This window comes from Triticum dicoccoides, chromosome 1B (assembly GCF_002162155.2).
Source record: "Triticum dicoccoides isolate Atlit2015 ecotype Zavitan chromosome 1B, WEW_v2.0, whole genome shotgun sequence".
In the NCBI taxonomy this organism is placed as follows: domain Eukaryota; kingdom Viridiplantae; phylum Streptophyta; class Magnoliopsida; order Poales; family Poaceae; genus Triticum; species Triticum dicoccoides.
Window position 1 is genome coordinate 54,748,711 of NC_041381.1, and position 13,306 is coordinate 54,762,016.

At 49.7% G+C, this 13,306-nt stretch overlaps 1 protein-coding gene across 1 annotated transcript in view; it reads left to right on the forward strand.

Moving 5' to 3' along the window:
* The window catches only part of LOC119318560 (E3 UFM1-protein ligase 1 homolog), a 9,642-nt gene extending 8,897 nt beyond the window's left edge, over positions 1-745 (forward strand). The window contains exon 13 of the transcript XR_005154157.1: positions 560-745. The gene's annotated coding sequence lies outside the window, so the exon portion shown is untranslated. The remainder of the gene's footprint in view (positions 1-559) is intronic.
* Positions 746-13,306: the final 12,561 nt, after the last annotated feature.

Here is a 13,306-nt window from a genome sequence, read left to right on the forward strand (position 1 = left end):
AAGACGACAGAGGAGGGGGGGGGGGCAGGTGGGCTGGGCCGCCTGCTGGCTGGGCCGGCCTGCTGCGGCTGGGCTGCACAGGGGGGGGAGCCCCAGGTAAGGTTCCCCTCTTTTATTTATTTCTGTTTTCTAATTTCTGACATTTGTTTTGATTTAATTAAAAAATATTAAATCATTTTATCACCTTATGCCAATTTTTGCAGGAGCTAGATATATTATTCCAGAGCTCCTTTATAAATGGCATAATTTTTGGACCATATTTCATATATATAGAAATATATATTCAATGCAAATATTTATCGAATTAATCCAAATGGCCAAAATAAATATCCATGAGCTCCTAAAAATATTGTTTTGATTTTTATCTCTGTCCAATATTTTCAGAGGGCAACATGAGCATTTTCTTGGACCCTTTTGAAGAAATTTTTATTTGGGTCATTTTCAAAAATGATTCTGAGGGTTCCACCAATCCTCATTTCAAGTTTAAATGAAATTTAAATATGATGCACAAATGGCTAGCTAGTCTAAGTCATACTAGACTAGGGATGTGACAACACAGATCTATCTACCTACCTATCCTCCTTGGCACTGGAGCTGTGGTTGTTTCGTGTGGCAGCAGAATCAATTTCTTAATTTTTTTTAACGAGCAACCACAGCATGTATGAACATCTTGAATACCTTGAAACTCTGCTAGTTCCTTCCTGAACAATGACTGCGAGCAAATATTTTTAAGAACCTTTTATCTTGCGATCAACTGGACACTCATTATTTTCTTCAAGTGCCACTCGAAACATCCGAGTATGAGTAGGCTGCAAACGCCCGTGACGACAAGCCTCCATTCAAACTCCATTTGAATGCACGTGGCATTTTCAGTCAAGGTTTTGGGACTCGTTGGGACCATTTGCTCAAGGTGCACATGACACGTTGCGGGGTCACCATGAGGTCTTTACTCGAGTCAGCACTACCCTTCGAGCAAGGTATCTCAAGTCAAGAAATGTGGCTTTCCTATTTTATTTTTTGACATTCAGAAATGTGGCTCCCTGATACCCAGGTGCGTCCGTGCCGTGTTTTTGGGTTATGATGTATAAGGGCATCTTCATCGCCAACCCACAAATTTCCTCTTACGTCCGTCTGCGGACAGGAACCAGTCGTGGACACGAATGCGGGAGAAAACCATCCAACGCTAGCCGCATACATTTCAACCGCTATTTTGACAAATCAAACAAAATTCATGCAAACCGGCTGATATTCATCAAAGTTTGGATAGAAAATAACACTAATGATCCACACATAGCATGCAAATTAAGTGTAGTACAACAAGATCTTAAATTCCACTAGATCCCGGATATCCAACAAGTTGGCAAGGAGTGCGGGCTACATATAACATCTAGACGAACATTGGGAGAATGTCAATCAGCAAGTTAAGCAAGAGAAAGAAAACTTACGATCTCGTCCTCTGCCGCGTGCAATGACCACCTTGCCTCGAGCTGATGAACCACGGCGCATAACTTGGTGACGCTAACCTGGATAGCGTGCCAGTTCACATTGCGTAGTTGAATGATGTACATGTCGCAGGGCGCAATGTGCTCTCGTGCGTGAAACTTTTCATGCACTTGCTCCCAGAAAGGCTCCCTTTTGCTCCTGGCTACGAAATCTGCCGATACGGCAAGCCATGCATCGCACAACAACTCATCCTTCATAGTCGAGTAGCTCACCATCCTTCGTGCTCTAAAAAATAACATAACATTTGAAAATAAGCTCATTGGCATTTGACCAAACACCTGCCGGGCGTGGTGTCCGCCACGGAGGTTCGTCGACAGGGCGAAGTGTACCTGGGTACAAACGACTCCAGGGTGGAAAGCTCCGTCTGAACGGCGAGCAGGGCGCGTCGGTGCTGGTTGCGGACGTCTGACAATGCCTCTGTGGCGGCCGGAGACGAACAACAGCGGCGGCGGAGGTGGAGGTGCGGATGCAAAGTAAGGGAGAGAAGGGGCGGAGTGGAAGGAAATGAGACCGGGAGGGAGGATTGGGTGGTCCGGAGGTGTCGGAGTCCTACGTTTCGGGTGTACGGACTCCCACAAACCTCCCTCCACTTTGTCTCCAATTTGCGAGAGAAATCGAAGCGCCCCCCGGACCGATACATGACCGCGTTGGCTGGCTTTCGCGGTTCGGACTGCACGATCCAAATGGTTGTGAGATGTTTGTGGGTCCGCATTAGAGATGCCATGAGAGCACTTCCGGTGCTTGATTTTTAACCTGAATCCATAGGTGAAATGCCGAGGTCTCGCAGTAATTTAAAAAATGCTGAGGTGCCACAAATTAAAGACAAGATATAAAATACCTCTTTTAATAAAAAGCAGTACAATGCAACTAGTTAAGAGCCTCCACAGCGATTTGACTGTCTTAGCCATCGGATCTTCAAACATACAATGCAGATGAAAGTCGTGTCTCCCTGGTCACCCGCTCGCGCCGCGCGCGGGCCGCTGCTTCATGGAACCACCAACTGCTTGTTCCTGTCAGTAATCGGGTCGTGAAGGCCCACTTATTCCCACTCGGACGCTAACACCCGAAGTTGCCTAGGTTTCAGCGCTATGATCCCACCCCGAACGAACAGTTATCCCTCAAAAAAAACCCGAACAAACAGTTCCTTTGTTCCTCCTCAATGCGCCGGTGATCTGCCGTGGGCGCGATTATGATGTGCGACTGCTTCCGCGCCGGTACGGTCCATCCCCCTCTACACTTACTCCGTAACCCCTTTCTTGCTATTTCCAAATATCCTGTCTTGCAGCGTTCGTGTGTGGCGGCTGCGGCGGCTGCCCGCACCGTCGGCTGTCGTCCTGCTACATCGTCCTCCATGCCTTGTGGATCTACCACGAGGTACAAGTTGTTATATTAGTATTAGATACTCCCTCCGTTCCTAAATATTTGTCATTTTAGAGATTTCAAATGGACTATCACATACGGATGTATATAGACATATTTTAGAGTGTAGATTCACTCATTTTGTTCCGTATGTAGTCACTTATTGAAATCTCAAGAAAGATAAATATTTGGGAACGGAGGGAGTAGATAATACCATCAACGAGGCAGCGGATTGTCTCAAAAAAGAAAAATCAATGAGGCGGCGATATCTCTAGCTCGCTCGATGGCCGACGTCGCGAATCCTGACATCCCGGAGGCAGAGCCTGACGAGTGTAGCAGGCGTATGTTGACATGCCTGGTTGTCGGATTTAGGGATCCGGCAACCCTTGAGAGGTTCGTACTCTAGGGTGCGTGCGGAGATCTCAATCTGTCCAGCCTGCCTACTCGCGATCCTCCCTAGCCTAACGCATCGAGCTCAAAGAGGCACAAAGACACAGAGATTTATACTGGTTTGGGCCACCGTTGTGGTGTAATACCCTAATCCAGTGTGGTGTGGTGGATTGCCTCGAGGGGCTATGGATGAACTAATACAAGGGATGAACAAGTCTTAGGAGGTGAGGTGTTCTTGAGCTGGTGTGGTGCTCTACTTGTTCTGGTTTCGGTCCCCTTCCTATGGTGATGGCTAGTCCTATATATAGTGCCCTTGGTCCTCTTCCCAAATAATAGCGGGAAGAGATTCCACAATGGCGGGATTTGAAAGGGGACAAGTAGTACAGTCTATCCTGACAAAAATAGTCTTCGCCTGTGAAAATCCTCTGGTCGTAACGCTACAGTGGGCTCGATGATGACCTCCGTCTTGCCGTCCTGGTGGTCTTGGTCTTGTTGCACCAGAATGGAAACATTTGGTTGATTCCTCGGGACTCCGCGCCTATGGCATGCCTCCCTTGCACCGAAGAGGAAACCTGCGCTCTACACCCGCCGGGGCCCGCCTGGTTCCCGCCTGGTGCCCGCCTGACCTTGGTCATCATGGCTCACGTCGGCCGAGCCTCATGAGATAACTTGCATAGAACTCTCCGCCCCTCAGGATCCCTCTTGAGGAGGCCACTTCCTTCGGGGGTCTTGGCATCTTCCGCCTCGCAAGGCTTGGCCCCTCGCGAGGGTCTTGCGGTGTTGGTGTTGGAGCTGGGCCGTACCAGGCCGTCAATGAAGCCATGTGGTGGGCTGTAGGCAGGCAGGGCGGGATACCCCCGAATCCAGGACGCCAACAGTAGCCCCTGGGCCCAAGGCGCTCTCGGACTTGGCTTCCAGGCGAAGCCAAAGGGCAAAGGCGGAGCGCCGCGGGCCCTATCGGCCTGCGGCCCTGAAGATAGGTGGTGGTTGATGGGACATGGACATCTCCACTTCCCCATGCCGCCTTGATATCCGGTAGACCCAGCAGCCGCTCGTTGTCAGTGCAACACGCCCTTCGCAGTGTACCGTGCCCGGCTCCTGTTTCCTCCTTCCCAATCTTGCCGCCGCGTGCATAGATCTGGTGTCGGCGCCTTGCCCTCTCTTGGTACTCGCCATGGCTCCCAAGCCGAGGAAGAAGAAGGGGAAGCTGCTTGCACCGGCCGGTCCTCCGCCGGCCCTAGAGCCGGCCCTTGAGCATTCGATGGTGATCAATAAGGAGGGGCAGGACAAGGTTCGCCATGCGCTCGCCGCCGATTCCAATGAGTGGAGGGCGACGGCTGTCCGCCCTGCGTCTTGGCGAACCAAAGAGATGAGTGCCACTGAGATTCCCATCCATCTCCATGCTCTTCTTGCTGGGTTGATTCCTCCCTTCTCCCCTATCTTCAATGTCGTGATGTCGCATTACCAGATCCATCTGCTGCATCTGGACCCTCGCTCCGTCATCCTCCTCGCCGTCTTTGCCTTCCTTTGCAAGGCCATGGTGGCATCACTCCCTCTGTGGCCTTGTTTTGCCATTTCTTCCTGTTCCGGTTGGTGGACGCCCGCCAACGCTCTGGGTGCGCAACCTTCGAAGCCGTGGCCGCGACCGCTGGCTCGAGGATCGAATTCGAGCTTTCTCCTATCGCGAAGGGATTCCAGAAGCAGTGGCTCCTGATGGACGCCCGCGCATTCAGCCCCCTGCTCACGATTCCTGGGTCGCCGGCTTTGCCAAGCTCCGGCTGGTGCCTGATACGTCTCCAACGTATCTATAGTTTTTGATTATTCCATGCTATTATATTACCCGTTTAGGATGTTTTATATACATTTATATGCTATTTTATATGATTTTTTGGAACTAACCTATTAACCTAGAGCCCAGTGCCAGTTTCAGTTTTTCCTTGTTTTTGAGTCTTACAAAAAAGGAATACCAAATGGAGTCCAATTGACATGCCAATTTTTGATGATTTTTTATGGATCAAAAGAAGCCCCCAGAGTAAAAGAGTTGGGCCAAAAGAGTACCGAGCTGTCCATGAGGGTGGAGGGCGAGCCCTACCCCCCTGGGCGTGCCCCCTGCCTCGTGGACGACTCGAAGACCCCCTTGACGTGAGACCGGCGCCAAAAATTCCTATAAATACCCAAACCTCCAGAAAATAACCTAGATCGGGAGTTCCGCCGCCGCAAGCCTCTGTAGCCACCAAAACCAATCGGGGCCCTGTTCCGGCACCCTGCCGGAGGGGGGATCCCTCACCGGTGGCCATCTTCATCATCCCGGCGCTCTCCATGACGAGGAGGGAGTAGTTCACCCTCGGGGCTGAGGGTATGTACCAGTAGCTATGTGTTTGATCTCTCTCTCTCTCTTGTGTTCTTGATTCGGCACGATCTTGATGTATCGCAAGCTTTGCTATTCTAGTTGGATCTTATGATGTTTCTCCCCCTCTACTCTCTTGTAATGGATTGAGTTTTCCCTTTGAAGTTATCTTATCGGATTGAGTCTTTAAGGATTTGAGAACACTTTGCATGTGCCAAACTCTAAACCTTCAAATAATAATCTGTTTTGTATGCCCGAATCGCTCATGTAGCCACTAGGGTCTGTCGGTATCTTCCATGATAGGTGGGTTATTCTCACGATGAGTGGACTCCGCTCATCATTCACGAGAAAATGGCTGGTAACTGGGATGCCCAGTCCTATGATCAAAAGATCAAAAACAAATCGCAAATAATTTAAACAAACTCCCCCAGGATTGTTGATAGTTGGACAGCACCCGTTGTTTCGGACAAGCCGTGGAGTGTGATTGTTGGTGGAGGGGGAGTAAAATCTTTACCTTTCTATTTGGGAACCGCCTATAATGTATCTAGTATGAAAGATATTGAGAACTCTTGGTTGTTATGTTGACAATGAAAGCATACCTCTCAAAATTATTTTCATCTCTGTTTTAAAAGCTTCAAGCTCTGGCACCTCTGCAAATCCCTGCTTCCCTATGCGAAGGGTCTATCTTTTACTTTTATGCAAGAGTCGGTAGTATTCCTTCTCATTCCAACCTACTCTTTAGTTGGCAAGCATCATGTGATGGGGAAAGATCTAAGCATATATGGCCATTCAAATATATTTGATCATGAATTATTATTGTTGACAATTATCTATATGATAAGTAAGTTGGGAGGCGAAACATTAAGCCCCTATCTTTCTCTGTGCTCGATCGATGCTATTTGTTCTAGAAATATGCTTTGAGTGGTAGCAATCATGGAAGACTATATGATAGTTGAGTATGTGGGATTTGCTAAAACAAAGCTCTTACATAGACCATTCCTGAAAATAAGATGAATTGCAATTGTTTGATGACTGAGAACATAGTTTGTTAGTTTTAAAGAAATTTTACGGTCTATGCTTTAACATGTGAATAGCTTGTTACTTGATCATGGGAAGTTTTATGAGATGAGCTACTGTTATGACATATAATGATGCTAGAAAAGGTGATTGAAATTATCATTGATCAAACTTGTCCACCTGCTAGCATTCACACATCAAAAATACCGTTTTTATCATTTACCTACTCGAGGACGAGCAGGAATTAAGTTTGGGGATGCTTGATACGTCTCCAACGTATCTATAATTTTTGATTGTTCCATGCTATTATATTGCCAGTTTAGGATGTTTTATATGCATTTATATGCTATTTTACATGATTTTTGGGAGTAACCTATTAACCTAGAGCCCAGTGCCAATTTCTATTTTTTCCTTGTTTTTGAGTCTTACAGAAAAGGAATACCAAACGGAGTCCAATTGACATGCCAATTTTTGACGATTTTTTATGGACCAAAAGAAGCCCCCGGAGTAAAAGAGTTGGGCCAGAAGAGTCCCGAGGCGTCCACGAGGGTGGAGGGCGAGCCCTACCCCCTGGGCGCGCCCCCTGCCTCGTGGACGACTCGGAGACCCCCTTGACATGAGACCGACGCCAAAAATTCCTATAAATACCCAAACTTCCAGAAAATAACCTAGATCGGGAGTTCCATCGCCGCAAGCCTCTATAGCCACCAAAAACCAATCGGGACCCTGTTCCGGCACCCTGCCGGAGGGGGGATCCCTCACCGATGGCCATCTTCATCATCCCGGCACTCTCCATGACGAGGAGGGAGTAGTTCACCCTCGGGGCTGAGGGTATGTACCAGTAGCTATGTGTTTGATCTCTCTCTCTCTCTCTCTCTCTCTCTCTCTCTCTCTCTCTTTCTCGTGTTCTTGATTCGGCACGATCTTGATGTATCGCGAGCTTTGCTATTATAGTTGGATCTTATGATGTTTCTCCCTCTCTACTCTCTTGTAATGGATTGAGTTTTCCCTTCGAAGTTATCTTATGGATTGAGTCTTTAAGGATTTGAGAACACTTGATGTATGTTTTGCATGTGCTTACCTATGGTGACAATGGGATATCACGTGATCTACTTGATGTATATTTTGGTGATCAACTTGCGGGTTCAGTGACCTTGTGAACTTAGGCATAGGGGTTGGCACACGTTTTCGTCTTGACTATCCGGTAGAAACTTCAGGGCACTCTTTGAAGTACTTTGTGTTGGTTTGAATAGATAAATCTGAGATTGTGTGATGCATATCATATAATCATGCCCATGGATACTTGAGGTGACATTGGAGTATCTAGGTGACATTAGGGTTTTGGTTGATTTGTTTCTTATGGTGTTATTCTAGTACGAACTCTATGATAGATCGAACGGAAAGAATAGCTTCGTGTTATTTTACTACAGACTCTTGAATAGATCGATCAGAAAGGATAACTTTGAGGTGGTTTCGTACCCTACAATAATCTATTTGTTTGTTCTCCGATATTAGTGACTTTGGAGTGACTCTTTGTTGCATGTTGAGGGATAGTTATATGATCCAGTTATGTTATTATTGTTGAGAGAACTTGCACTAGTGAAAGTATGAACCCTAGGCCTTGTTTCCTAGCATTGCAATACCATTTACGCTCACTTTTACCACTTGCTACCTTGCTGTTTTTATATTTTTAGATTACAAATACCTATATCCACCATCCATATTGCACTTGTATCACCATCTCTTCGCTGAACTAGTGCACCTATACAATTTACCATTGTATTGGGTGTGTTGGGGACACAAGAGACTCTTTGTTATTTGGTTGCAGGGTTGCTTGAGAGAGACCATCTTCAACCTACGCCTCCCACGGATTGAGAAACCTTAGGTCATCCACTTGAGGGAAATTTGTTGCTATCCTACAAACCTCTGTAGTTGGAGGCCCAACAACGTCTACAAGAAGAAGGTTGTGTAGTAGACATCAGTGCCATGAGAAGCTCACCGACCGGCGTCTTGCTTTTGTCTGGAAGAGGTTGTCGAGGCTCCGGGAACTGGAGGTGACGGCGCCAATGGTGGTGAAGGAATTCGTGAAGCAGCGCATTGCTCCCCTCCAGCGCCATTCTCGCCCGATGTGGGACTTCATAGGCGTCGGGGATTCGATGAGGCTGCAGAAGCCATCGCTTGCTGCTGATACCTTGAGCGTGGTGCTCAAGCTCCTGACTGGCGAGCCTGAGCCTGCCGACCTTCCGGGGGATGGCTGCCTTCTCTATCTGTGCCTGAACAAGGAGGCCTTTGCAGGACAGATGCCTTTGTTCAATGAGTGGGGGTTGCTTCCCGAGGGCATTGAGGGGCCCCACGAGAATCCCGTCTTCATGGCTCCTCTCCTGATTGACCCTACCGCATGCACCCCGAGTGTGGAGGCAGGGGGCGCGCGCCTCCATCAACTGTCGAGAGCTTATCCGGAGGCCCGGCCTCGTTAGATGCTCAGGAGCCTGAGGCTTCTGGGGCTCGGGAAGGAGCCACCGCAGAACCTGTGCAACCCCAGGCTCCGGAGGCAGGGACTTCTGACGTCTGGGACGGTGGCTCCAGAGTGGCTGCTGACGATGAGGAGCCCACCGATGGCCCCGGAGCCATGAGCCAGAAAGTTTCTCCGGGTGCCCCTGCCCTTGGGACCCCTGCTCCAGATACCATGCTGAGCGCTCCCCCTAATGAGGATCACCCGTCGGGACTGGGTCGGTGCCTCCTGTGCCTCGAGTCGCTCCTGAAGAGGAAGAGGTCCCCGTGCTGCGATGATGGCACCCATCGACCTCTGAAGTCGAGGAGATACGTGGCCGCCGATGAGTAAGTACCTTTGCTCTTGACCCCCAAGCATGCGGCGTTTTCTCATTGCTGGGGTTTTGCAAGGTCTCCATGAAGGCGAAACCTCGGGAGACAGGCACCCCAAGGACACCAGCTTGGCGCATGCGCGCAGCAACCAGCGCACCGAGCCTGCTCAGGGCGTGGGACTGATACGTCTCCAACGTATCTATAATTTTTGATTGTTCCATGCTATTATATTACCCCTTTTGGATTTTTATGAGATTTATTTTACACATTTATATCATTTTTGGGGCTAACCTACTAACCGGAGGCCCAACCCGTATTGCTATTTTTTTGCCTATTTCAGTATTTCGAAGAAAAGGAATATCAAACGGAGTCCAAACGGAATGAAACCTTTGGGAGCGTGATTTTGGAAGAACGTGATCCAGAGGACTTGGAGTGCAAGTCAAGAAGCAGCCGAGGCGGCCACGAGAGGGTAGGGCACGCCCCCTGTCTTGTGGGCCCCTCGGGCAGCCACCGACGTACTTCTTCCTCCTATATAAGCCTACGTACCCCGAAAACATCCAGGGAGCCAACAAAACACAATTTCCACCACCGTAACCTTTTGTATCCGCGAGATCCCATCTTGGAGCCTTCGTCGGTGCTCTGCCAGAGGGGGAATCGACCATGGAGGGCTTCTACATCAACACCATAGCCCCTCCGATGAGTTGTGAGTAGTTTACCACAGACCTACGGGTCCATAGTTATTAGCTAGATGGCTTCTTCTCTCTTTTTGGATCTCAATACAATGTTCTCCCCCTCTCTTGTGGAGATCTATTCGATGTAAACTCTTTTTGCGGTGTGTTTGTCGAGATCCGATGAATTGTGGGTTTATGATCAAGTTTTATCTATGAGAAATATTTGAATCTTGTCTGAATTCTTTTATGTATGATTGAGTTATCTTTGCAAGTCCCTTCGAATTATCAGTTTGGTTTGTCCTACTAGATTGATATTTCTTGCCATGGGAGAAGTGCTTAGCTTTGGGTTCAATCTTGCGGTGTCCTTACCCAGTGACAGAAAGGGTTGCAAGGCACGTATTGTATTGTTGCCATCAAGGATAAAAAGATGGGGTTTATATCATATTGCATGAGTTTATCCCTCTACATCATGTCATCTTGCTTAAGGCGTTACTCTGTTCTTATAAACTTAATACTCTAGATGCAGGCAGGAGTCGGTCGATGTGTGGAGTAATAGTAGTAGATGCAGGCAGGAGTCGGTCTACTTGTTGCGGACGTGATGCCTATATACATGATCATGCCTAGATAATCTCATAATTATTGGCTTTTCTATCAATTGCTCGACAGTAATTTGTTCACCCACCGTAATACTTATGCTATCTTGAGAGAAGCCACTAGTGAATCCTATGGCCCCCGGGTCTATCTCTTATCATATTTGCTTCCAATCTACTTTTATTTGCATCTTTACTTTCTGCATCTATATTATAAAATACCAAAAATATATTTATCTTATCATACTATCTCTATTAGATCTCACTTACGCAAGTGGCCGTGAAGGGATTGACACCCCCTTTATTGTGTTGGTTGCGAGTTCTTTGTTTGTTTGTGTAGGTGCGTGGGACTTTTGAGGAGCCTCCTACTGGATTGATACCTTGGTTCTCAAAAACTGAGGGAAATACTTACGCTACTATTGCTGCATCACCCTTTCCTCTTCAAGGAAAACCAACGCAAGCTCAAGACGTAGCAAGGACCAACTCCATCCAACATGACGCCGCGAGGGTGCCTCGGAGCCGGGCCCCATGTTCTCTCCCCCTGCGACTCTGCCCACGAGGCGAGGGGTGCGCCGGTGATCCTTCCTCTTGTCACTGCCAGCTGGGGGGTGCCCTCCGGGCAGTGTTCGTCTTCAAGCTGTGGGGCTACGCCAGCCAGCCCCCAGCCGGCGACTGGCGGAGCACCCAGTGCCTCCCGGGCGACTTCCGGAGCCGACGAAGATCTTGGCGATGAGCTTGCGTTTGCTCGCGGGCGTAGCACGGTGCGCTTTGGGCTTTTCGGTGAAGCGATGCGTGCAATGGTCCATCTTGGTGGGGAGCTTGCCAACGTCGACACCAGGCTTGAGGCAGAGAACTGCCGCTTGGAGGATGAGTGACAGCGGCTGAAGGTGGCCATCAACCTGGGGAAGCTTCGGCGTGACAAAGCTGAAGCGCGCGCGGCGACCTCACTCGTGGCTTCTCGTGAAGCTTGCGCCCGCACCATGGAAGAGGCTGAGGCAGCCAACCACCGTCAAGAGGCGGCTAAGGAGCGGGAGTGAGATCTTCTGTCTTCAAATGCAGCCTTGCTGTGTGAAGTCGAGGAGCATCGTGCCCTACTGGCCTTCTCTCCAGGTGAGGTGGCCCTTGCCGAGGAAAAGCTTGAGGCGCCATGAGGACCTGACGCTGGAGGCCATGGAACATAGCTTAGCGCTGGAGAGGCTGGGGGTGAGGGAGCGACATGCCGTCGTGGCTGAGGACGCCGTCGCCGCCCGAGAAGCTCAGGTCCATGTGGAGGTGGAGAAGAGGATGGCGAAGGCACGTGCTGAGCTGGATGGAAAGCATTGCCTGGACTTGGAGCTGCTTAAGGCTGAGCTTGAGGGCCGGACCTCCGTCCTGAAGACCGAGTTGCAGGCTATGGAGCAACGTGAGAGCGCTGCCTGGGGGGACCTGGCTTCCTCCGAATCTGCCCTGAATTTTGCCCTCGCCGAGATATCCTCTCTCCGGAAGCAAGCCGAAGACACCGCCTCCCTCCTGGAGAAGGCTTCGAGTGAAAAGTGCCGCCGCCTGACACTGGAGCGCGAGCACGACCCCATGCTCCAAGGTTTGCGCATCAGAGCCAACAACGCCTTGGGTGCCGTTTGTGATGAGAGCGCTCCTCATACGCACGAGAGCGACTATGCCAACCATCTCCGCTTCTTTACTGATATCGTGACCCGCCTGGAGGATCAGGCCGCAAAAGCTCACCAGCTTGTTGAGGAGAGGAGCCAGGGCCTCCTTGGGCGCGCGCTCTCGTGCATCTTCATCAACCTCCTGAACCTTGACTCCCACTTCGATTTCGGCACCGTGCTAGCCCCCGTGCCTATGGCCACCCAAGACAAGCTTGCCAAGTGGGTGGATGATCATGTGGATGCTTTGGTGAAGGATCTGACTCCCGAGGACGACACGCCCGTGCTCGCGGCCAAAGGAGCTAGTGCGGGTGGTGATGACGAGGAGGATGGCAGCTTCAGCACAAGCAGCATGGATGGGAGTGACGAAGAAAGCGCGTCCAGCTAGGCCCGTGTCTCTTTTGATTTAACATGTATAAGGAAAACTCAAACATATTCTTGTGAGAGCATTTTGAAAAGGGGGTGTCGGTGTCAAATCTGGCGGATCTCGGGTAGGGGGTCCCAAGCAGTGTGTCTTAGGATCAATGGTAACAGGAGGCAAGGGACACCATGTTTTACCCAGGTTCGGTGTTGGGGAACGTTGCAGAAAATTAAAAAATTTCCTACGGTTTCACCAAGATCCATCTATGAGTTCATCTAAGCAACGAGTCATGGGAGATGCATCTACATACCACTTTGTAGATCGCGAGCGGAAGCGTTCAAAAGAACGGGGTTGAAGTAGTCATTCTCGTCGTGATCCTATCACCGGAGATCCTAGCGCCGAACGGACGGCACCTCCGCGTTCAACACACGTACGGAGCGGATGACGTCTCCTCCTTCTTGATCCAGCAAGGGGGAAGGAGAGGTTGATGATGATGGCTCCAGCAGCAGCACAACGGCGTGGTGGTGGTGGAACAGCAGCACTCCAGCAGGGCTTCGCCAAGCACGTGACGGAGGAGGAAGAGGTGTAGCAGGGGGAGGGGG